The sequence below is a fragment of the Ranitomeya imitator genome, chromosome 2, assembly GCF_032444005.1.
Source record: "Ranitomeya imitator isolate aRanImi1 chromosome 2, aRanImi1.pri, whole genome shotgun sequence".
Classification (NCBI taxonomy): domain Eukaryota; kingdom Metazoa; phylum Chordata; class Amphibia; order Anura; family Dendrobatidae; genus Ranitomeya; species Ranitomeya imitator.
This window is the reverse complement of record NC_091283.1, coordinates 496,011,757-496,035,047: the sequence shown is the minus strand read 5'-3', so window position 1 is coordinate 496,035,047 and position 23,291 is coordinate 496,011,757. Positions and strand designations below refer to the sequence as shown.

The following is a 23,291-nucleotide window of genomic DNA, read 5'->3' as shown; positions in this document are numbered from 1 at the left end:
AACATGCGACAACATGCGACATGCGACAACATGCGAAATACAACATGCAACATACGACATGTGACATCATGCAACATGCAACGACATGCAACATGTGACATGCTACAACACGCGACAGGTGACATACAACATGTAACATGTGACGACATGTGACATGCAACATGCGGCAACATGCAACATACAACCTGTGACATGTGACATGCGACAACATGCAACATGCGACAACATGCAACATGTGACAACATGAGACATTCGACAACATGCGGCATACAACATGTGACGACATTCGACAAGCAACATGCGACGACAGGCGACAACATGCGACATACGGCAACATGCGACATGTGACATGCAACATGTGACAGCATGCGACAACATACAACATGTGACGACATGCGACATACAACATGTAACATGCAACATACAATATGCGATGATATGCAACATGTGACATGCAACATGCAACAACATGCAATGACCTGCACCATACAACATGCACCATACAACATGCAACATACAGCATACAACACATACATACAGTACATACATACAACATACATATATACATACAGTACATTAAACATAGAGTACATACTCACCATCACTTGTCACTTTGATCCCCAAAGCCAGTGTCACCTGTAAAAAATATTAAAATAATAAACAAACAATATACTCCCTGATCCGCAGAAATCCAATTAAAACGAGTGTCCCACGCCGATCTACCGTGGAGAGCAGCAGCATCAGCTGATACGACTGCTCTCTAGGGGCTACAGGAATACAATGATGAAAGGTATCCTTTCACAATGTATTCCTCACAGTGTAGTCCTACGCCCCTGTGAGAAAACAGTCCCTCGTCTCACTTTTGGCATTGCTGTGTGAGAAAGTTCCCACGCAGCAATTGCCATAAAGTGAGACCAGTGAACTAGAGTAAAATCTCAGTGATGCACTGCAGGAGCAATTGTCTCCTGTCAGTGTCACTGGAGGTCCTATAGAGCAGTGACATCACCCAATGTCACTGTTCTATAGGGGAGATCGTCGTGAGACACTCGTTATTAATTGGACTGCGTTGGACAGGGAGTATACGGTTTATTATTTTACGTTTTTTTGCAGGCAATCGAGTATGGTAAGTATGGGGAAATTAAGAATAATAAAATACTTTTTTCTGGCTGTGTCTTTATTTCTTTTTAACTCTTTCACTACTCTAGGATTAATAATGGATATGCATCTTATTGACGCCTCTCCATTATTAACCCAGCTTAATGTCACCTTACAATAGCAAGGTGACATTAACCCCTTATTACCACATATCCCATCGCTACACAGGAGTGGGAAGAGAGGGGCTAAGTGCCGGAACTGGTGCATCTTAGAGATGCACCATTTCTGGGGCGGCTGTGGGCTGGTATTTGTAGCCGGGGGTGCCAATATCCATGGCCCCTCTCTAGGCTATGAATATCATCCCGCAGCTGTCTGCGTAGCCTTTCTGGCTATAAATTATAGGGGGACCCCACGTCATATTTTTTGTGGTCCCCCTATTTTAATAGCCAGTAAAGGATACGCAGACAGCTGTGAGCTGATATTCCTAGCCTGGGAGGGGCCATGGGTATATCCCCCTTCCTAGGCTACAAATATTGGCCTCTGGCCATCGGCTTTCCCCCTCTGGCGCAGAAAATTATGCGGGAGCCCACGCCATTTTTTTTAAATTAAACGTTTATTCATAAACATCAGCCTTGCTATTATATATCTACTAGATGGTGGCCCGATTCTAACGCATCGGCTATATGTATGTACTTTATTTACAAAGTGGTGTTTAAATCCCGCTGCAATATTGTTGATTGGTCGTGGACGGCCAGGCTCGAGCAATCAGTGCAGCGAAGCATGGTTTAAATCCTGCACCAATTCACGACCTGACTGTACCTGTCGCTGATTGGTCGCGCCAGCCGCCCGTGACCAATCAGCGACGCGGGATTCCTGTTATAGAAAAACAGACCATTAGACGATTATATATATACTAGATGGCTCGAATATGCTTGGGTATTCTAGAATATGGTTGTATGTATGTACGTCACGCTGTGAGTGGGGGTTAAATTCCGCGTCAATATCGCTGATTGGTCGCGGCCGGCCGCATAGTATATAGCAGAGCCACGTGGTATATTGCACAGCCATGTAGTATATAGCACAGCGAGGTAGTATATAACACAGCCCACGTAGTATATAGCAGCCACTGTTGTGAATTCTGTTGTCGAACTCCCTCCTGTGGTCGTGAATGGTACGTCGGCGAGTTCTGTCCATGGACTCCCTCTGGTGGCTGTGAGTGAAGCTGCTGCTTCTGAGGTTCCTTGCATATGTGACGTGGTTTATCCTTTGGTTGGCTGCTCTATTTAACTCCACTCAGGTCGTTACTCCATGCCAGCTGTCAATGTTCCTGCATTGGTTCAGTTCGCTCTAGGATCTTTCTGGTGACCTGTCTTCTCCAGCAGAAGCTAAGTTCCTGATAGTTATTATTTGTTCATTGTTTCCTTGTCCAGCTGGTTATCATGATTTTGTCTTGCTAGCTGGAAGCTCTGGGATGCAGAGTGGCACCTCCGCACCGTGAGTCGGTGCGGAGGTCTTTTTGCACACTCTGCGTGGTCTTTTGTAGTTTTTGTACTGACCGCAAAGATACCTTTCCTATCCTCTGTCTGTTTAGTAAGTCTGGCCTCCCTTTGCTGAAACCTGTTTCATTTCTGTGTTTGTGACTTCATCTTTACTCACAGTCAATATATGTGGGGGGCTGCCTTTTCCTTTGGGGAATTTCTCTGAGGCAAGGTAGGCTTTATTTTCTTTCTCTAGGGCTAGCTAGCTCTTAGGCTGTGAAAGAGGCGTCTAGGGAGAGTCAGGAACACTCCATGGCTATTAGTGTGTGTGATAGGATTAGGGCTTGCGGTCAGCAGAGCTCCCACATCCCAGAGCTTGTCCTGTGTGAGTTTAACTATCAGGTCGTGCCGGGTGCTCCTAACCACCAGGTCATAACAGTACAGCTGGCCCAAAGTATTAATGCATCTCAATAGAGGGATAAGAGAAGTTCTGAGACCATTTTTTTTTCTTTGCACTGTGTTTTGTCTTTCTTTTCCCCTAAACCTTTGGGTGGTTCAGGACACAGGTGTAGATATGGACATTCTGTCCTCTTGTGTGGATCATCTCACTGCAAGGGTACAAAACATTCAAGATTTTGTGGTTCAGAATCCTATGTTAGAGCCTAGAATTCCTATTCCTGATTTATTTTCTGGGGATAGATCTAAGTTCTTGAATTTCAAAAATAATTGTAAACTGTTAATTGCTTTGAAACCCCGCTCCTCTGGTGACCCCGTTCAACAAGTAAAAATCATTATTTCTTTGCTGTGTGGTGACCCTCAAGACTGGGCATTTTCCCTTGCGCCAGGAGATCCTGCATTGCGTGATGTTGATGCGTTTTTTCTGGCGCTTGGATTGCTTTATGATGAACCAAATTCAGTGGATCAGGCAGAGAAAATCTTGCTGGCTTTGTGTCAGGGTCAGGATGAAGCGGAGGTGTACTGTCAGAAGTTTAGAAAGTGGTCTGTGCTTACTCAGTGGAATGAGTGTGCCCTGGCGGCAATTTTCAGAAAGGGTCTTTCTGAAGCCCTTAAGGATGTCATGGTGGGATTTACCACGCCTGCTGGTCTGAATGAGTCTATGTCCTTGGCCATTCAGATTGATCGGCGCTTGCGTGAGCGCAAAGCTGTGCACCATCTGGCGGTATTCTCTGAGCATAGGCCTGAGCCTTTGCAGTGTGATAGGACTTTGACCAGAGCTGAACAGCAAGAACACAGACGTCGGAATGGGCTGTGTTTTTACTGTAGTGATTCCACTCATGCTATCTCCGATTGTACTAAGCGCACTAAGCGGTTCGCTAGGTCTGCCACCATTGGTACGGTACAGTCTAAATTTCTTTTGTCCGTTACTCTGATTTGCTCTCTGTCGTCCTATTCTGTTATGGCATTTGTGGATTCAGGCGCTGCCCTGAATTTGATGGACTTGGAGTTTGCGAGGCGCTGTGGTTTTTTCTAGGAGCCCTTGCAGTATCCTATTCCATTGAGAGGAATTGATGCTACGCCTTTGGCCAAGAATAAGCCTCAGTACTGGACTCAATTGACCATGTGCATGGCTCCTGCACATCAGGAGGATATTCGCTTTTTGGTGTTGCATAATCTGCATGATGTGGTCGTTTTGGGGTTGCCATGGCTACAGGTCCATAATCCAGTGTTGGATTGGAAATCTATGTCTGTGTCCGGCTGGGGTTTTCAGGGGTACATGGTGACGTTCTATTGTTGTCAATTTCACCTTCCACTCCTTCTGAAGTCCCTGAGTTTTTGTCAGATTACCGGGATGTATTTGAAGAGCCCAAATCCGGTGCCCTACCTCCTCATAGGGACTGCGATTGTGCTATTAATTTGATTCCTGGTAGTAAGTTTCCTAAGGGCCGTCTGTTTAATTTATCTGTGCCAGAGCACGCCGCTATGCGCATTTATGTAAAGGAATTCTTGGAGAAGGGTCATATTCGCCAGTCGTCACCATTGGGAGCAGGCTTCTTTTTTGTGGCCAAGAAGGATGGCTCTTTGAGACCTTGTATTGATTACCGCCTTCTTAATAAGATCACAGTCAAATTTCAGTATCCTTTGCCGCTGCTGTCTGATTTGTTTGCTCGGATTAAGGGGGCTAGTTGGTTCACCAAGATAGATCTTTGAGGGGCGTATAATCTTGTGCGAATTAAACAAGGCGATGAATGGAAAACAGCATTTAATACGCCCGAGGGCCATTTTGAGTACCTGGTTATGCCATCCGGGCTTTCTAATGCTCCATCTCTGTTTCAGTCCTTTATGCATGACATCTTCCGAGAGTACCTGGATAGATTCATAATTGTGTACTTGGATGACATTTTGGTCTTTTTGGATGATTGGGAGTCTCATGTGAAGCAGGTCAGAATGGTGTTCCAGGTCCTTCGTGCGAATTCCTTGTTTGTGAAGGGGTCAAAGTGTCTCTTTGGAGTTCAGAAGGTTTCATTTTTGGGTTTCATTTTTTCCCCTTCTACTATCGAGATGGACCCTGTTAAAGTTCAGGCCATTTATCATTGGACTCAGCCGACATCTGTGAAGAGCCTGCAGAAATTCCTGGGCTTTGCTAATTTTTACCGTCGCTTCATCGCTAATTTTTCTAGTATTGCTAAACCATTGACTGATTTGACCAAGAAGGGTGCTGATGTGGTCAATTGGTCCTCTCTGGCTGTAGAGGCTTTTCAGGAGTTGAAGCGTCGTTTTTCTTCTGCCCCTGTGTTGTGCCAGCCAGATGTTTCGCTCTCGTTTCAGGTCGAGGTTGATGCTTCTCAGATTGGAGCAGGGGCTGTTTTGTCGCAAAGAAGTTCTGATGGCTCGGTGATGAACATGTGCCTTCTTTTCTAGAAAATTCTCGCCTGCTGAGCGCAATTATGATGTTGGCAATCGAGAGTTGTTGGCCATGAAGTGGGCATTCGAGGAGTGGCGACATTGGCTTGAAGGAGCTAAACATCGCGTGGTGGTCTTGACGGATCACAAGAATTTGACTTATCTCGAGTCTTCCAAACGGTTGAATCCTAGACAGGCTCGATGGTCACTCTTCTTCTCCCGTTTTGATTTTGTGGTTTCATACCTTCCGGGATCTAAGAATGTGAAGGCTGATGCCCTGTCAAGGAGTTGTGTGCCTGATTCTCCGGGCGTTCCGGAGCCAGCGGGTATTCTTAAAGAGGGGGTAATTTTGTCTGCCATCTCCCCTGATTTGCAGCGCGTGCTGCAGAAGTTTCAGGCTGATAGACCTGACCGTTGTCCTACGGAGAAACTGTTTGTCCCTGATAGGTGGACGAATAAAGTTATCTCTGAGGTTCATTGTTCGGTGTTGGCTGGTCATCCTGGAATCTTTGGTACCAGAGATTTGGTGGCTAGATCCTTTTGGTGGCCTTCTTTGTCACGGGATGTGCGTTCTTTTGTGCAGTCCTGTGGGACTTGTGCTCGGGCTAAGCCCTGCTGTTCTCGTGCCAGTGGGTTGCTTTTGCCCTTGCCGGTCCCGAAGAGGCCCTGGGTGCATATTTCCATGGATTTTATTTCTGATCTCCCTGTTTCTCAAAGGATGTCGGTCATTTGGGTGGTTTGTGATCGCTTCTCTAAGATGGTCCATTTGGTACCCTTGTCTAAATTGCCTTCCTCCTCTGATTTGGTGCCATTGTTTTTCCAGCATGTGGTTCGTTTGCATGGTATTCCAGAGAACATCGTCTCGGACAGAGGTTCCCAGTTTGTTTCGAGGTTTTGGCGGTCCTTTTGTGCTAAGATGGGCATTGATTTGTCGTTTTCTTCGGCTTTCAATCCCCAGACTAATGGCCAAACCGAACGAACTTATCAGACTTTGGAAACATATCTGAGATGCTTTGTTTCTGCTGATCAGGATGATTGGGTGTCCTTCTTGCCTTTGGCTGAGTTCGCCCTTAATAATCGGGCCAGCTCGGCTACTTAGTTTCTCCTTTTTTTCTGTAATTCTGGTTTCCATCCTCGTTTCTCTTCAGGGCAGGTTGGGCCTTCGGACTGTCCTGGTGTGGATACGGTGGTGGACAGGTTGCAGCAGATTTGGACTCATGTGGTGGACAATTTGACATTGTCCCAGGAGAAGGCTCAACGTTTCGCTAACCGCCAGCGCTGTGTTGGTCCCCGACTTCGTGTTGGGGATTTGGTTTGGTTGTCATCTCGTCATGTTCCTATGAAGGTTTCCTCTCCTAAGTTTAAGCCTCGTTTCATTGGGCCATATAAGATTTCTGAAGTTCTTAATCCTGTGTCATTTCGTTTGGACCTTCCAGCTTCTTTTGCCATCCATAATGTGTTCCATAGGTCATTGTTGCGGAGATACGTGGCGCCTATGGTTTCCTCCGTTGATCCTCCTGCCCCGGTGTTGGTCGAGGGGGAGTTGGAGTATGTGGTGGAGAAGATTTTGGATTCTCGTGTTTCGAGACGGAAACTCCAGTACCTGGTCAAGTGGAAGGGTTATGGTCAGGAAGATAATTCCTGGGTTTTTGCCTCTGATGTTAATGCTGCCGATCTGGTTCGTGCCTTTCATTTGGCTCATCCTGATCGGCCTGGGGGCTCTGGTGAGGGTTCGGTGACCCCTCCTCAAGGGGGGGGTACTGTTGTGAATTCTGTTGTCGAACTCCCTCCTGTGGTCGTGAATGGTACTTCGGCGAGTTCTGTCCATGGACTCCCTCTGGTGGCTGTGAGTGAAGCTGCACAGGTGACGTGGTTTATCCTTTGGTTGACTGCTCTATTTAACTCCACTCAGATCGTTACTCCATGCCAGCTGTCAACGTTCCTGCATTGGTTTAGTTCGCTCTTGGATCTTTCTGGTGACCTGTCTTCTCCAGCAGAAGCTAAGTTCCTGATAGTTATTATTTGTTCATTGTTTCCTTGTCCAGCTGGTTATCATGATTTTGTCTTGCTAGCTGGAAGCTCTGGGATGCAGAGTGGCACCTCCGCACCGTGAGTCGGTGCGGAGGTCTTTTTGCACACTCTGCGTGGTCTTTTGTAGTTTTTGTGCTGACCGCAAAGATACCTTTCCTATCCTCTGTCTGTTTAGTAAGTCTGTCCTCCCTTTGCTGAAACCTGTTTCATTTCTGCGTTTGTGACTTCATCTTTACTCACAGTCAATATATGTGGGGGGCTGCCTTTTCCTTTGGGGAATTTCTCTGAGGCAAGGTAGGCTTTATTTTCTTTCTCTAGGGCTAGCTAGCTCTTAGGCTGTGAAAGAGGCATCTAGGGAGAGTTAGGAACGCTCCACGGCTATTTCTAGTGTGTGCGATAGGATTAGGGCTTGCGGTCAGCAGAGCTCCCACATCCCAGAGCTTGTCCTGTGTGAGTTTAACTACCAGGTCGTGCCGGGTGCTCCTAACCACCAGGTCATAACAAGCCACGTAGTATATAGCACAGCCACGTAGTATATAGCACAGCGATGTAGTGTATAACACAGCCCACGTAGTATATACTGTAGCACAGCCAACACAGTAGATATAGCAGCCACGTAGTATATTGCCCAGACACGTAGTATATAGCACAGACACGTAGTATATTGCATAGCCACGTAGTATATTGCCCAGCCACGTAGTATATAGCACAGAGACGTAGTATATAACACTTCTCATGCAGTGTATAACACGGGCCACATAGTATAGAGCACAGCGATGCAGTATATTACCCAGCCACGTAATATATACCGCAGCCACATAGTATATAGCACAGCCCACATAGTATATAGCACAGAGACGTAATATATAACACAACCCATGCAGTATCTAACACAGCCCATGTAATATATAGCAATGTGGACACCATATCCCTATTTAAAAAAAAGAATTAAAATAAAAATAGTTCTATACTCACCCTCCGTCGGCCCTGGATCCAGGCGAGGAGTTTACAGATGCTCCTCGCGACACTCCGGTCCCAAGAGTGCATCACAGTCTCGCCAGATGATGATGTAGCGGTCTCGCGAGACCACTATGTCATCATCTCGCGAGACGGCAATGCATGGACCGGTCACTGGAGCGTCGCGAGGAGTGGGAAATGCCTCAGCTGGATCCAGGGGCCTACGGAGGGCGAGTATATAATGGTTTTTTTTTTGATTATTTTTAACATTAGATATTTTTACTATTGGTGCTGCATAACGGAGTGCGTTACACCGCGGCATAGCGCGGTCCGTTAATGCTGCCATTAGCCCTGTGTGAGCGCTCACTGGAGGGGGCACTGACTGCAGGGGAGTAGGGAGTGGCCATTTCACCACCGGACTATGCCCGTCGCTGATTGTTCTTGGCCGTTTTGCAGCGACCAGTCAGGGATTTCCGTGACAGACAGACAGAATAAAGATACACAGATATACTAAACATCGGGCTTGGTATTATCTATTATCTATCATCTATCTATCTATTATCTATCTATTGATATATCTATCCATATATATATTTTTAGATAGATAATAGATACGATAGATCTATCTATTATCTATCATCTATCTATCGATCTGTTATCCATCATCTGTCTGTGTGTGTAAACATTATTCTTCAATGGAGTATGTAAACGATGAGGTTGGACAAGAAATGACATCACCCTTTTTTTTGTATATCTTTTTTGAACTTACAAAAACACACACATATGTGCATGAAAAAAACGTGTAAAAATACGCATGAAAAACATGTCAAAAATGCATCAAAAACGCATGAAAAATGCAGGTGACCTGCCAGTGACCTCAGGTGCAGATTTTACCTGCGTCAAATCCTGATCAAATCCTGATGCAATCCTGAACATGGACACATAATCTAAGTTCATCCTAAGCTCATCCTCCCCCATCTCAGCAACCTGGGTGAGTCCCAATATGGAAACTTTTACGTTTATGTATGTACAGCACTTGCACTATCACCTGTATACCGTATATAGACTGCTGCGTATACATTATATAGGTGATACTGCGACTCTGCTGTATATACATTATACAGTTGTGGCCAAAAGTATTGACACCCCTGCAATTCTGTCAGATAATACTCAGTCTCTTCCTGAAAATGATTGCAATCACAAATTCTTTGGTATTATTATCTTCATTTAATTTGTCTTAAATGAAAAAACACAAAAGAGAATGAAGCAAAAAGCAAAACATTGATCATTTCACACAAAACTCCAAAAATGGGCCAGACAAAAGTATTGGCACTCTCAGCCTCATACTTGGTTGCACAACCTTTAGCCAAAATAACTGCGACCAACCACTTCTGGTAACCATCAATGAGTTTCTTACAATGCTCTGCTGGAATTTTAGACCATTTTTCTTTGGCAAACTGCTCCAGGTCCCTGATATTTGAAGGGTGCCTTCTCCAAACTGCCATTTTTAGATCTCTCCACACTTGTTCTATGGGTTTCAGGTCTGGACTCATTGCTGGCCACCTTAGAAGTCACCAGTGCTTTCTCTCAAACTATTTTCTAGTGCTTTTTGAAGTGTGTTTTGGGTCATTGTCCTGCTGGAAGACTCATGACCTCTGAGGGAGACCCAGCTTTCTCACACTGGGCCCTACATTATGCTGCAAAATTTGTTGTTAGTCTTCAGGCTTCATAATGCCTTGCACACGGTCAAGCAGTCCAGTGCCAGATGCAGCAAAGCAACCCCAAAACATCAGGGAACCTCCGCCATGTTTGACTGTAGGGACCATGTTCTTTTCTTTGAATGCCTCTTTTTTTCTCCTGTAAACTCTATGTTGATGCCTTTGCCCAAAAAGCTCTACTTTTGTCTCATCTGACCAGAGAACATTCTTCCAAAATGTTTTAGGCTTTTTCAGGTAAGTTTTGGCAAACTCCAGCTTGGCTTTTTCATGTCTCGGGGTAAGAAGTGGGGTATTCCTGGGTCTCCTACCATACAGTCCCTTTTCATTCAGACGCTGACGGATAGTACGGGTTGACACTGTTGTACCCTCGGACTGCAGCGCAGCTTGAACTTGTTTGGATGTTAGTCGAGGTTGTTTATCCACCATCCGCACACTCTTGCGTTGAAGTCTCTTGTCAATTTTTCTTTTCTGTCCACATCTAGGGAGGTTAGTCACAGTGCCATGGGCTTTAAACTTCTTGATTAGGGTTGAGCGAAACGGATCGTTCATTTTCAAAAGTCGCCGACTTTTGGCACAGTCGGGTTTCATGAAACCCGACCCGATCCCTGTGTGGGGTCGGCCAAGCGGTACGCGACTTTCGTGCCAAAGTCGCGTTTCAATGACGCGAAAAGCGCCATTTCTCAGCCAATGAAGGTGGACGCAGAGTGTGGGCAGCGTGATGACATAGGTCTCAGTCCCCACCATCTTATAGAAAGGCATTGCAGTGATTGGCTTGCTGTCTGCGGCGTCACAGGGGCTCTAAAGGGGCGTTGCCGCCGACCGCCATCTTACTGCTGCTGGTCTGAGCATAGGGAGAGCTTGCTGCCGCTTCGTCAGAAGCAGGGATAGCGTTAGGCAGGGTCCATTAACCCCCAAACCGCTTGTGCTGTAGCGATTTCCACTGTCCAACACCACCTTTTGTTTGCAGGGACAGTGGAGGCTACATTTTTTTCCCTCAGCGCTGTAGCTCTTTGGGCTGCCCTAGAAGGCTCCCTGATAGCTGCATTGCTGTTTGTACACCGCTGTGCAAACCAACTGCTTTTTTCAAAGCACAAATCCTGTTGTTCCTTCCTTTCTGCACAGCTATCTTGTTTGTTTGTCCACACTTTTTATTTAATTTGTGCAGCAGTCCACTCCTTGTTATTGCTGCCTGCCATACATTGCTGAGATAACTGCAGGGAGATAGTAATTGTAGGACAGTCCCTTTTTTTTTTTTTTTCATTACATCTGTTCAAGCCACTTTCTGCAACAGAAAATATACTCAAATACAGTGGCCCACATTTATTCACTAGTCTCCCTGAATAATAAAAAAAAAGGTGCAGATTAAAATTGGCAAATCTGCATCAGTGGCAGTCCTGTGTGTGGCATCTGTGTCTCATTTTCTGGCACATAAAACATACAGTCTAACAGTGGGCCTGATTTCTTGCCAATTCTCCCAGAAATAAAAAAAAAATAGTGGGAGATTAATATTGGCATTTGTGCTTGAGTGCCAGTCGTGTGTGCCATCTCTCTCGAATTGTGGGCCACAGAAAGCCTAGTGTCTGTTTTTTTTTGCTTTTTGTTTTTTTTTTTAGGTTTTTAAATTCTCCTTGAAAAAAAAATAAATAGTGGGAGATTAATATTGGCATTTGTGCTTCAGTTCTAGTCCTGCGTGTGTGGCATCTGTCTCATTTTGTGCCACAGAAAACCGAGTGTGTAACATTGTGCCTGATTTTCCTTGCAGTCTCACCCACCTATAAAGGGATATCTAAATCCTACAGAAGTTTGAGTTCACCTTGTAAGTTGTTTGACAGTAACAAATACCGTTACTTTGGTTACGTTTTTAAAACAATGAGGAAGTCTGGTGGAAGAGGTCGTGGCCATGGGCGTTCATTGCCAGCTGATAATGATGGTAGTGGTGGTGGAGCATCAGGTGGTCGTGGGAAAAACAATATAACACCTAAGTCTCGAGCTGTGGAGCCAGGTTCGTCGTCTGGCTACACAAGGCCTCGAACGCTCCCTTTTCTGGGAGTAGGAAAACCGCTTTTAAAGCCGGAGCAGCAAGAGCAAGTTTTGGCTTTCCTTGCTGACTCAGCCTCTAGCTCTTTTGCCTCCTCTTCTGAAACTGGTAAATGTAAAAGCAGCGCGTCGTTAGTGGATGTTCACGCTCAGGGACAAGTCGCTCCATTGTCCTGTTCAGCAAAAACAACAACAGAGAAGGATGCGTCAGGCGACACAACGGGTTACTCCATGGAGCTCTTTACACATACCGTTCCTGGGTTAGAAAGTGAAACAGTTAACAGGCCATGCCCATTACAAGTTGAATCGGACATGGATTGCACAGATGCACAGCCATAGGCAGATTACTATGCTGTTCCTTTGACTCAGACCACCACATTGCCCTCGCAGTGTACTGATCCAGAATCAGACCCTGATGAGACGATGGTGCCCCGTCACAAACGCTATACCACCGGCTTACACGGTGACACAGACAAAGTTGCACATGAGATAGAAGAGGAGGTCATAGATGACCCAGTTGTTGACACCGATTGGCAGCCATTGGGGGAACAGGGTGCAGGCGGCAGTAGTTCTGAAGAGGAGGAGGAGGGGCCGCAGCAGGCATCAACATCGCAACAGGTTCCATCTGCCGGGCCCATATCTGGCCCAAAACGCGTGGCAAAGCCAAAACCAGTTGGAGGACAGCGTGGCCATCCTGTTAAAGAAGCTTAGTCTGCAATGCCTGAAAAGGTATCCGATGCTAGAAAGAGTGCAGTCTGGCATTTTTTTAAACAACATCCAATTGATCAGTGCAAAGTCATCTGTCAAAAATGTTCAACTACCTTAAGCAGAGGTCAGAATCTGAAAAGTCTAAATACAAGTTGCATGCATAGACATTTAACCACCATGCATTTGCAAGCCTGGATTAACTACCAAACGTCCCTTAAGGTTGTAGCACCCTCGGCCAATGAAGCTAGTCAGCAACGCTACATCCCTTCCGTCACTGTAAGGCCACCATTTTCCGCACCACCTGCAGTATCTGTGCAGGTTTCGTTGCCAGGCCAAAGCAGTCAGGGTCAGGGAATCACCAGTTTCGTAGTAGGAAACACTGCATCTAGGGCACCGGCAAGAATACCATCTCCAACCGTCTCTCAGTCTGCCATGTCCACCGGCACCCCCGCTAGTTCCACCATCTCCAGCTCTCCAGTCCAGCTCACCCTTCATGAGACTCTCGTTAGAAAAAGGAAGTACTCATCCTCGCATCAGCGTACACAGGGTTTGAACGCCCACATAGCTAGACTAATCTCATTAGAGATGATGCCCTACCGGTTAGTTGAAAGCAAAGCTTTCAAAGCCCTGATGGACTACGCTGAACTACGCTACGAGCTACCCAGTCGACACTTCTTTTCGAGAAAAGCCATCCCAGCCCTCCACCAGCATGTTAAAGAGCGCATCGTCCATGCACTCAGGCAATCTGTGAGTACAAAGGTGCACCTGACAACAGATGCATGGACCAGTAGGCATGGCCAGGGACGTTACGTGTCCATCACGGCACACTGGGTGAATATGGTAGATGCAGGGTCCACAGGGGACAGTTCTGCCTAGCCCACGGTCTAGGAAACAGTTGGCTGTAGCCGTTCGCCCCCCCTCCTCCTCCTCCTCGTCCTCCTGCAGAAGCGAGAGCTCGTCCACAGACCGCAGTCGCACAACCACTCCATCCGCAGCTGCCACTGTTGCACACCAGGTGTCCCATTATGGGGCAGCTACTGGCAAGCGTCAGCAGGCTGTATTGGCTATGAAGTGTTTGGGCGACAACAGACACACCGCGGAAGTTCTGTCCGAGTTCTTGCAGCAAGAAACGCAGTCGTGGCTGGGCACTGTAGATCTTGAGGCAGGCAAGGTAGTGAGTGATAACGGAAGGAATTTCATGGCTGCCATCGCCCTTTCCCAACTGAAACACATTCCTTGCCTGGCTCACACCTTAAACCTGGTGGTGCAGTGCTTCCTGAAAAGTTATCCGGGGTTATCCGACCTGCTCCTCAAAGTGCGTGGACTTTGCTCACATATCCGCCTGTACACTCCAGCCGTATGCAGACCTATCAGCGGTCTTTGAACCTTCCCCAGCATCGCCTAATCATCGACGTTGCAACAAGGTGGAACTCAACACTACACATGCTTCAGAGACTGTGCGAACAGAGGCGGGCTGTTATGTATTTGTGGGAGGATACACATACACGGGCAGGCAGTAGGATGGCAGACATGGAGTTGTTAGGTGTGCAGTGGTCGAAGGTGCAAGACATGTGTCAAGTCCTTCAGTGTTTTGAGGAACAGACAACGCCATAATAAGCATGAGCATCCCCCTATTGCGTCTGCTGATGCAAAGTTTGACGTTTCACATAAAGGAGCAGGCGTCTGCAGCAGAGGAAGAGGAAAGCCTTGATGACAGTCAGCCATTGTCTGGTCAGGGCAGTGTACAGGATGAAGTAGCGGGCGAACAGGAGGAGGAGGACGAGGAGGATGATGGGATGAGTATATTTTTAATGAGGAAGCTTCTCCGGGGCCACTGGAAATTGGTGGCGTGGCAAGGCCGGGTTCTGGTTTTTTGAGGGACACAAGTGACGTAGATTTGCCTGAAACTGCCCCTCAACCCAGCACAACCGCAGATTTGACAACTGGAACTTTGGCCCACATGGCGGATTATGCCTTACGTACCCTCAAAAGGGACCCACGCATTATTAAAATGATGACCGATGACGATTACTGGTTGGCCTGCCTCCTTGATCCTCGCTATAAAGGCAAATTGCAAAATATTATGCCACATGAGAACTTGGAACAAATATTAGCAACCAAACAATCAACTCTTGTTGACCGTTTGATTCAGGCATTCCCAGCACACAGCGCCGGTGACCGTTCTCACACGAGCTGCAGGGGGCAGCAGACCAGAGGTGTTAGAGGTGCACAAATCAGAAGTGGCGTTGGACAGAGGGGTTTTCTGACCAGGTTGTGGAGTGATTTTGCTATGACCGCAGACAGGACAGGTACTGCAGCATCAATTCAAAGTGACAGGAGACAACATTTGTCCAGTATGGTTACTAACTATTTTTCATCCCTTATCGATGTTCTCCCTCAACCATCATTCCCATTTGATTACTGGGCATCCAAATTAGACACCAGGCCAGAATTGGCAGAATATGCATTGCAGGAGCTTGCTTGCCCAGCACCTAGTGTGCTATCAGAAAGAGTATTCAGTGCTGCTGGTTCAATATTAACCGAAAAAAGGACTCGTCTGGCTACCCAAAATGTTGATGATCTAACCTTCATTAAAATGAACCACTACTGGATTTTGAATTATTTTGCCCCACCTTTCCCGGCTGACACCTAGCTTTCCAATGAAAAGGTCTTGCTTCTGGACTGCTCTGACTGAGTTTTCCAATCTCGTAATTTGCAGCAGCTGTTTGTCCAGCATACGACATGTTTACACCTCCCTAAATGGCCAAACTCCCCCCACGGGGCCGTGGTCTCGCCACTTGGCGCAAGCACCCGTGAGAGTGCCGTTTGTCTGAAGAGGTGGGTGTGCACTCTTTTGGTCGACGGCACTGCCACTGGGTTCCTCATAGTACAATAAAGTGTCTCTGGTGGTGGTGGCGCGCAACCAACGTCAGACACACCTTTGTAATATGAGGGGCCCTGGGTCTGAACCACTGGCCACAAGACAGTTCCCCTGATCAGTTCAGGCTACAATGGCAGACCCTGGAAAGGCAGCAGTAACCCTTTGCACAGAACCAGAGTGAGCGAGACGCTGGGACCGACGTCTCCGCTGAGCAAGCTCCATTGCGGCTGATGCAGAATGAGAGACCGCAACAGACAAGGCTTGAGATTTACTTACTCCTACCAAAAGTACAGCATTAACTTTTTGGAACTACAACTTTCCAGTGATGCAATTAATCATGGGGTAACAATCATACCCTATAGAAAGCCTATGGCCACCAACAATATTTTGATAGCTAAATCTTGCCACCCTCCCCACATCATTAATAACATCCCCTATGGTGAATTAATCAGAACCAAATAAACCCATGGTCACTTTCACAACTAATTACAGTCCACAATATATCAACATAGTTACTATCATAAAAAATATGTAACCATGCCGAACCAAGATGACTAGCTAAGAGAGATATGGAAAAACAATATACACTTTGCAGCTAAGAGAGAACTCACCTTGGGCTCAGTCTTATCTCCCAGCCTATTTGATAGCAATCCAAATAAATCACATAATCACAGAACCTGGCTTAGCACCAAAGGTTTTTTCAAATGCGGAGCGAATCGCTGCAAAGCGTGTGATCATGCACAAAAAGAGGATCAATTTTGTTCTACTCATAATTCCTCTCATTTCCCGATACGTGAGTACATCAATTTCAATACTACAAATGTAGTATATTTAATAGGGTGTGATGAATGCAAAGTACAATATACAGGCTGTACGTCATGTCCATTAAAAGTCCGCATTAGATGCCATCTTTCAGGTGTGGCTAATCCCATGGCAATATCGGCATCTGCTGCATCTAAACATTTTCCTAATATCCTTAAGGGCAGCCTAACTAACTTTAAATTTTCTGAAATAGAGAAAGTATACAAACCATATAGAGGTGGAAATCATAAACACAAGTTGTTAAATAGAGAATCCTACTTGATGTTTATGATAGACATACGAATTCCATATGGTTTAAACGCAAGGCATGATTTAATTACCCAATATTAAATTCAACTTTAAACACCACTCTCCCTAACTTTTTATATATATTGTCTAAAAGCAGGATATCATTTTATCTGCCATTATTAAATTTATTCATAAGTACACGGCTATTATTTTTTGTCACACCTGTTTTAATTACATTTCTTTATTGTATTTAGCATATATACTACGGTAATTACATTTATGCAACCAATCATGTTACCAGGTCAGATCTTGACTAAGACGCAAGTTGAAACACGTTGATCTTTCCTTGCAGTGTGATAGTGCTCGACACGATATGTAGAACCCATTTTATCTACTTGGGATATAAGTTACATTTCATCACCCTCCGTCCATCGCTGGATCCCTTTTTTTCCCTGATCCTTCTACTGTGGTTGCCACACCTTAATCCTTGCGATGCATTGGCTTGCACAGGGGAGCATACACACCCACACTAGTAAGCTGACTTTCCTTCATTTCTTACCAACATATGACGTACAGTTGTGTGATATACAGAGTCCCTGATTTTGATGCTGGCCCTCATTTTTACAGGCAGATAGATAGGTGAATGATTCAGCCATCGTTTGCCTCTTACAGTTGATGGTGGAGCAAAGCTCTGCTCTCGGCTGTTAATCTGTTAAATGCCTCTATCAATCTCTGGCAATGGCATTTAATGCACACCAGAAGGGCATGCGTAATTTTATGCTATCATTGCGCCTGTGTCTTGATCGTGGTGCGCTGATGAATTGCCAGAACAGACAAGGGTTTGCTGCTGCCTGACATTATGGCTGTGTGACATATCCATCATCTGCTTTTTAACATCATTGTGTTGAGCTAAGCTAAGTCCGCTGATATTAACGAGAACCTGTCACTATAAAAATGGCGCCCAATATGCAGGTACCATGTTATAGAGCAGGGGGAGCGAAGTAGGTTAATATATACTTTTGTGAGAAAAGATTTGATATAATCTGTGTATTTATCATCTAATCAATTTCTCTTTCTTTTCTGGGATTTTTGGTCCAGTGTGCAGTCCTATCATTGACTTACAACTTTCCTTGTATAAGTGAAAGAGCAGAGGTTTATATTATTAAAACAGAGATTAAACTGGATATTTTCTCACAAAACTGCATGTCAATCTACTCAGCACCCCCTGTTCTATAACATAGGACCTGCATGCAGATTTTAGGAAGAGGAGCCAGCTCAGCTGATGCGGTTCAGTGTGGAGGAACATGGAAGTCCTCCTGACCAGAAATAGGAAACATTCAAAGCAAAAAGGGTTGTATTCAGCTCCAGTTAATTTATTGGAAAAATTAAAAATTACACATACATCAAAGAGAGTGAAGGGGTAGATGGACATTGTAACATGTTTCAGAAGTGACTCTGGTGTCCTTTGTCATTGCTGGTAAGTTCAAATGTGAGCAAACACTATGGCAACTGAAATTAAAGCAGGTGATCAGCCAAGTCATATCGCCTGCTCACATTTTGCATAAATACCATAGGTATACAAACAACCAAAATGTACAAAGAACAAATGAACAAATTGAAGGGAGATTCAAATGAACATAGACAAACATCAGAATTGTATATCAAAACAGAAAAAAATGTCCTGTCAAGATTAATAATGAAACATAGTATCCCTGCGCATATTCAATCTATTAGGGACGTGGGTACCTAAATTTTAATTCCAAAAGGCTTCCCTGCTATGCAGACGTCTCCAATGGTTTCCTCCCCCCACCCTATTATGTATATATTTTTAGTTGTTGTTTTCTTAATTACAAGATTTGTCATGATTATGAAATGTCTAGATGTTCACTGCATATAAACAGGGCCTACATCTATTGCCAGCACACCTATAGGAAGCCTTTGCATGAAAGCCATGTTTCTAAATTACCGTAGTTTGAGAGCAAAAGAAGTTATGGAAAACTATGTTCCCTATTGTAATTTCTTTCTTTGTTACTATGGAACAGCCTGGTTCTAAAATAAAATACAGAATGGGATCCTGATAAAGAATTGGTAATAATTTATATATGATATTTTTTATATGATTACATTGAAGGCTTTATTATATTGATAAGATAGGTTTAATTATCCCATCCATAGTCTTGTTTCGTTCCCTTCATGGAATCCTGTCTATTTTTAGACTGAATAATATTGCCCACCGTGTCTAGGGACCAGTGGGGGGGGGGAAGGGGGAGGGCAACCCCTTTTTCCCAATCTACTATGAGATTCACTGATGTTCCTATCTAGAATATCTGAATTTCTTTTTAGTCTACTTAATTCGCCCTCCAGGATGGATCAAATTGTATGCTCAGGATGGTTGCTATAAGTGCAGCGCCCTGGTCGTTGCAGTAATATCATTCTCCTCTAGGGGGTAGTGATGTTATGTTTGGAGGCAAAGAAGGACAACCGAATCCAGGTATCACAAACATGCATCACATTTCGCACTCCAGGCCACCAGGGGGAGCTTTGCTCCTATTTATTAGGGCACTCTTCACACTTAGGTAAAACTGGTTGCCTGGGGGGAAGTTACGCAGTTGCTGGCTGAGCTTTGCTCAGGTAGTTGGTCCCTGACAGGGGTGGGAGCCGGTCAGAGGCTGAGACAGAAGGACACGGAGCTGTCCCTGCCCTAAGTGCGGCAGTTTCTAAGAAGGGACACTGAAAGAGAATTGTATTGTAGAGAGGGTGACGAAGTCATAGCAAAGGAGTGGATACCAGGAGGAGTTCTGCCCTACACAGGCTGCTTCCTTCTGAGGTGCAGGATCCTGGTAGCCGGAACACCGAGGGAGCAACAGTCCTTTATGCCTTGCTCCAGAGACCGGCAGGACAGCTAATTTCACGTTACCTATCCGCCCCTACACCCAGGAGGCAAGGTGGCACCGCTTTGAGGATGGGGCATGATTGAGTCCCTGTAAAATGCCTTAAGCCACCAGTCATACGGGTTTGTCCTATCCATCTGGGGGACAGAGAGAGAGAGAGACATAACATCTATAACATCTGTGAGGACCTTATGAGAGGCTCAGCAGTAAGGTACTACAACACCACGGCGCTAGAGGAAGGCTACTGATTTCTACCTGGACAAGGGGACTCTAGATTTGCCTCCAAACCGGACGGACTCTGCCTACCCTGTGATCTGGTGTCCTGGACTGTGGATGCTGAACCCTTCAGTAAAAAGGTAAAGAGACTGCAACCTTGTGTCCTCGTTCTTCACTGCGCCTCTCACCATCCACCATCTTACACACTGGGAAGCCCTGGGGACATACTTCACCTGTGGGAAGTGTTATGACCTGGTGGTTAGGAGCACCTGGAATGACCTGATAGTTAAACCTCATACAGGATGAGCTCTGGGATGTGGGAGCTCTGCTGACCGCAAGCCCTAATCCTATCACACACACTAGAAATAGCCGTGGAGCGCTCCTGACCAGACCTAGGCGCCTCGTCACAGCCTAAGAACTATCTAGCCCTAGAGATAGAAAATAAAGCCTACCTTGCCTCAGAGAAATTCCCCAAAGGTAAAGGAAGCCCTCCACATATATTGACTGTGAGTAAAGATGAAAGTCACAAACGCAGAAATGAAACAGGTTTCAGCAAAGGGAGGCCAGACTTACTAAATAGACAGAGGATAGGAAAGGTAACTTTGCGATCAGCACAAAAACCTACAAAAGACCACGCAGAGTGTGCAAAAAAGACCTCCGCACCGACTCTCGGTGCGGCGGGGCCACTCTGCATCCCAGAGCTTCCAGCTAGCAAGACAATATCATGAAAACCAGCTGGACAAGAAAACAATGAACAAATAATGACTATCAGGAACTTAGCTTCTGCAGGAGAAGGCAGGTCACCAGAGAGATCCAGGAGCGAACTGAACCAATGCAAAAACATTGACAGCTGGCAAGGAGTAACGATCTGAGAGGAGTTAAATAGAGCAGTCAACCAAAGGATAAACCACGTCACCTGTGTAAGGAACCTCAGAAGCAGCAGCTTCACTCACAGCCACCAGAGGGAGCCCATAGACAGAACTCGCCGAAGTACCATTCACGACCACAGGAGGGAGTTCGACAACAGAATTCACAACAGGGAAGGTATACCATCTAGCTGCCATAACATCATTCCAGTGGACCACCCTTAAAGCAGCGTCGGTCACTCTGACCAAATACCACAGGTGGCGTCTCAAACATTTCCCCTTTAAAGACCTTTCCCTTTCACACATACGTCCCTAGGGCCATGGACCGGGTCAGCCACCGTGACATCCCCCTGTGAACTGAAGGACCCGGTACCGAGTATCGTGCTGCCCTTGGGGGTGCTCCACAAGCATGAGAATCGTATTGGCAGTGATGGGTTTGATGTAAGTGTAAATTTAGCCTGTGTGTTTGGGATCCAAACACACAAGCTAAATGGAAGATCTGCGATTCACAATACACAATTGATGCACTGACTCATGACAATGTGTCTTTTTAAAATTTCCCAATATACTGTTTTTAACAGTAGCGTAGCTACTGGGGGGGGCAGAGGGCACCATCACCTCGGGCCCTGTCACATGAAGGGGCCCATCAGGAGCTAGGCCCACTTCTGTGACGAGGCAGAACACAGCATAGGAGCAGAGAAGTATAATGTCTGCTCCTATCTGACGGAGACTCTGCAGGCTACTAGCACAGTGGCCGGCTGCAGTCTCCCTCCTGCAGTGAATGGTGTCGCCCATCTGACCTGATCATGAAGCTTTTCCCTGGCTGCAGTTTTCTTCACTCTGTGCACTGCTGGGATTGGCTCAGGCACGCTGGGTCCTAGTGTCCACATCTTGCATTTCACCTAGACACTTCCTGGTCCTGCCTGCAAACTTTATCAGTAAGTGCTGGGGATGGAACTTTTTAGGTTTATTAAATTCAGGTATGTGAGACCATTGGGGTATTGTGGGGGCGCTGAAAGTGGGTGAGGGGGGACAGGGTACTGAGGGGGTGGATGTGAGATGATGGGGGTATTGGGTACTGAAGTGGGGGAGGGGAGACAGGGCACTGGGGGGTAAATGTGAGACTATGGGGTTGTTGTGGGGGCTGAAGGTGGGTGAAGTGGGACAGGGCACTGAGGGGGTGGATGTGAGTTGATGGAGGCATTGGGGCTGAAATGGGGGAGAAGGGACAGGGCACTGGGGGCTGAATATTATAATGTTTTGTTATGATATTATATATGCTCCATCACATAATATTTGCTGTCTGGGGAGGCTGGAGATGGGGGGGGAGGGGGGGAGGGGGCTTTTGATACGTACCACTGGGTCTTTTATGAGTATTAGTATATGAAGCCCCCATATAGTAACCAAGAGCTGCATCACATTTACAGCACCACTCCAGCATTTTTTTTTATTTCACTGCTGGAGCAGTGCTGAAAATCCAAGTCCCCTGCCCCCTGTCTGATACTCACCTTCTGGCGTTTTCATCTGTTTTTGTCTCTGCTCGGCTCCGTCGCCTGCAGTTTGTGAACTGTCCACTGCCCCAGTGTTTCATGGAGCAGCGCAGGTCACTAATCAATGTGAGTCTATGGGAGCCTCAGCCTCTTTCTCACTCTCAGGTTATGTGCACATGTTGCAGATTTGGCTGCGGATCCACAGTGGATTGGCTGCTGTAGATTCGCAGCAGTTTTCCATGCGTTGTATAGTACCATGGAAACCTATAGAAAAACAAATCCGCAGTGCACATTGTGCGGAAAATACCACGCGGAAAGGCTGCGTTGTATTTTCCGCAGCATGTCAATTCTTTGTGCGGATTCTGCAGAGTTTTACACCTGCTCCTGTATAGGAATCCGCAGGTGTAAAAATGCAGGCGAAATCTTCACAAAAAACACAGGAAATCCATGGTAAATCCACAGGTAAAACGCAGCACGTTTTACCTGTGAATTTTGCAAAAATGGTGCTGAAAAATCTGCACACGTGTGCACATAGCCTCAGTGTTACATTGAGCGCTTGTGACATAGCTTCTAATTTCTGGCCAGTCAGAAGCTGCGCTCACAAGTTTGAGCCGTGGGACTGCAGCAGTGCCACAAAATAGTGAATACGCCCGGGGATGAGTACATGACCGGGGACGGGACTTGCACTTAAAACACCACTCCAATGGTGGAAAAAAAAAACCCTGCTAGAGTGGTGCTTTAATAATTTAATAATAAGCAATTTATTACTATAAAGTTGATAAAAGGCTTGGAATAAATGAGCTGCGGGCCCATCATACTATGTATAAGGGAGCTGCTGGCCCCTCAAACTGTGATAAGTGAGCTGCGGGCCCATCATACTGTGTATAAGGGAGCTGCAGGCCCATCATACTGTGTATAAGGAAGCTGCGGGCCCATCATACTGTGTATAAGGAAGCTGTGGCCCTATCATACTGTGTATAAGGAAGCTGCGGGCTCATCATACTGTGTATA

General features: G+C 46.0%; 1 protein-coding gene across 2 annotated transcripts in view; it reads right to left on the bottom strand.

Annotated features, from left to right (window-relative positions):
- LOC138664645 (NXPE family member 2-like) overlaps positions 1-23,291 on the bottom strand; it is a 312,191-nt gene that overhangs the window by 244,663 nt on the left and 44,237 nt on the right. The window contains exon 1 of one of the 2 annotated variants that reach the window (XM_069751531.1): positions 600-629. The exons of the other annotated variant lie outside the window; for it this stretch is intronic. The gene's annotated coding sequence lies outside the window, so the exon portion shown is untranslated. Of the gene's footprint in view, positions 1-599; positions 630-23,291 lie in introns of those variants that run through there. 2 annotated transcript variants of the gene reach the window in all.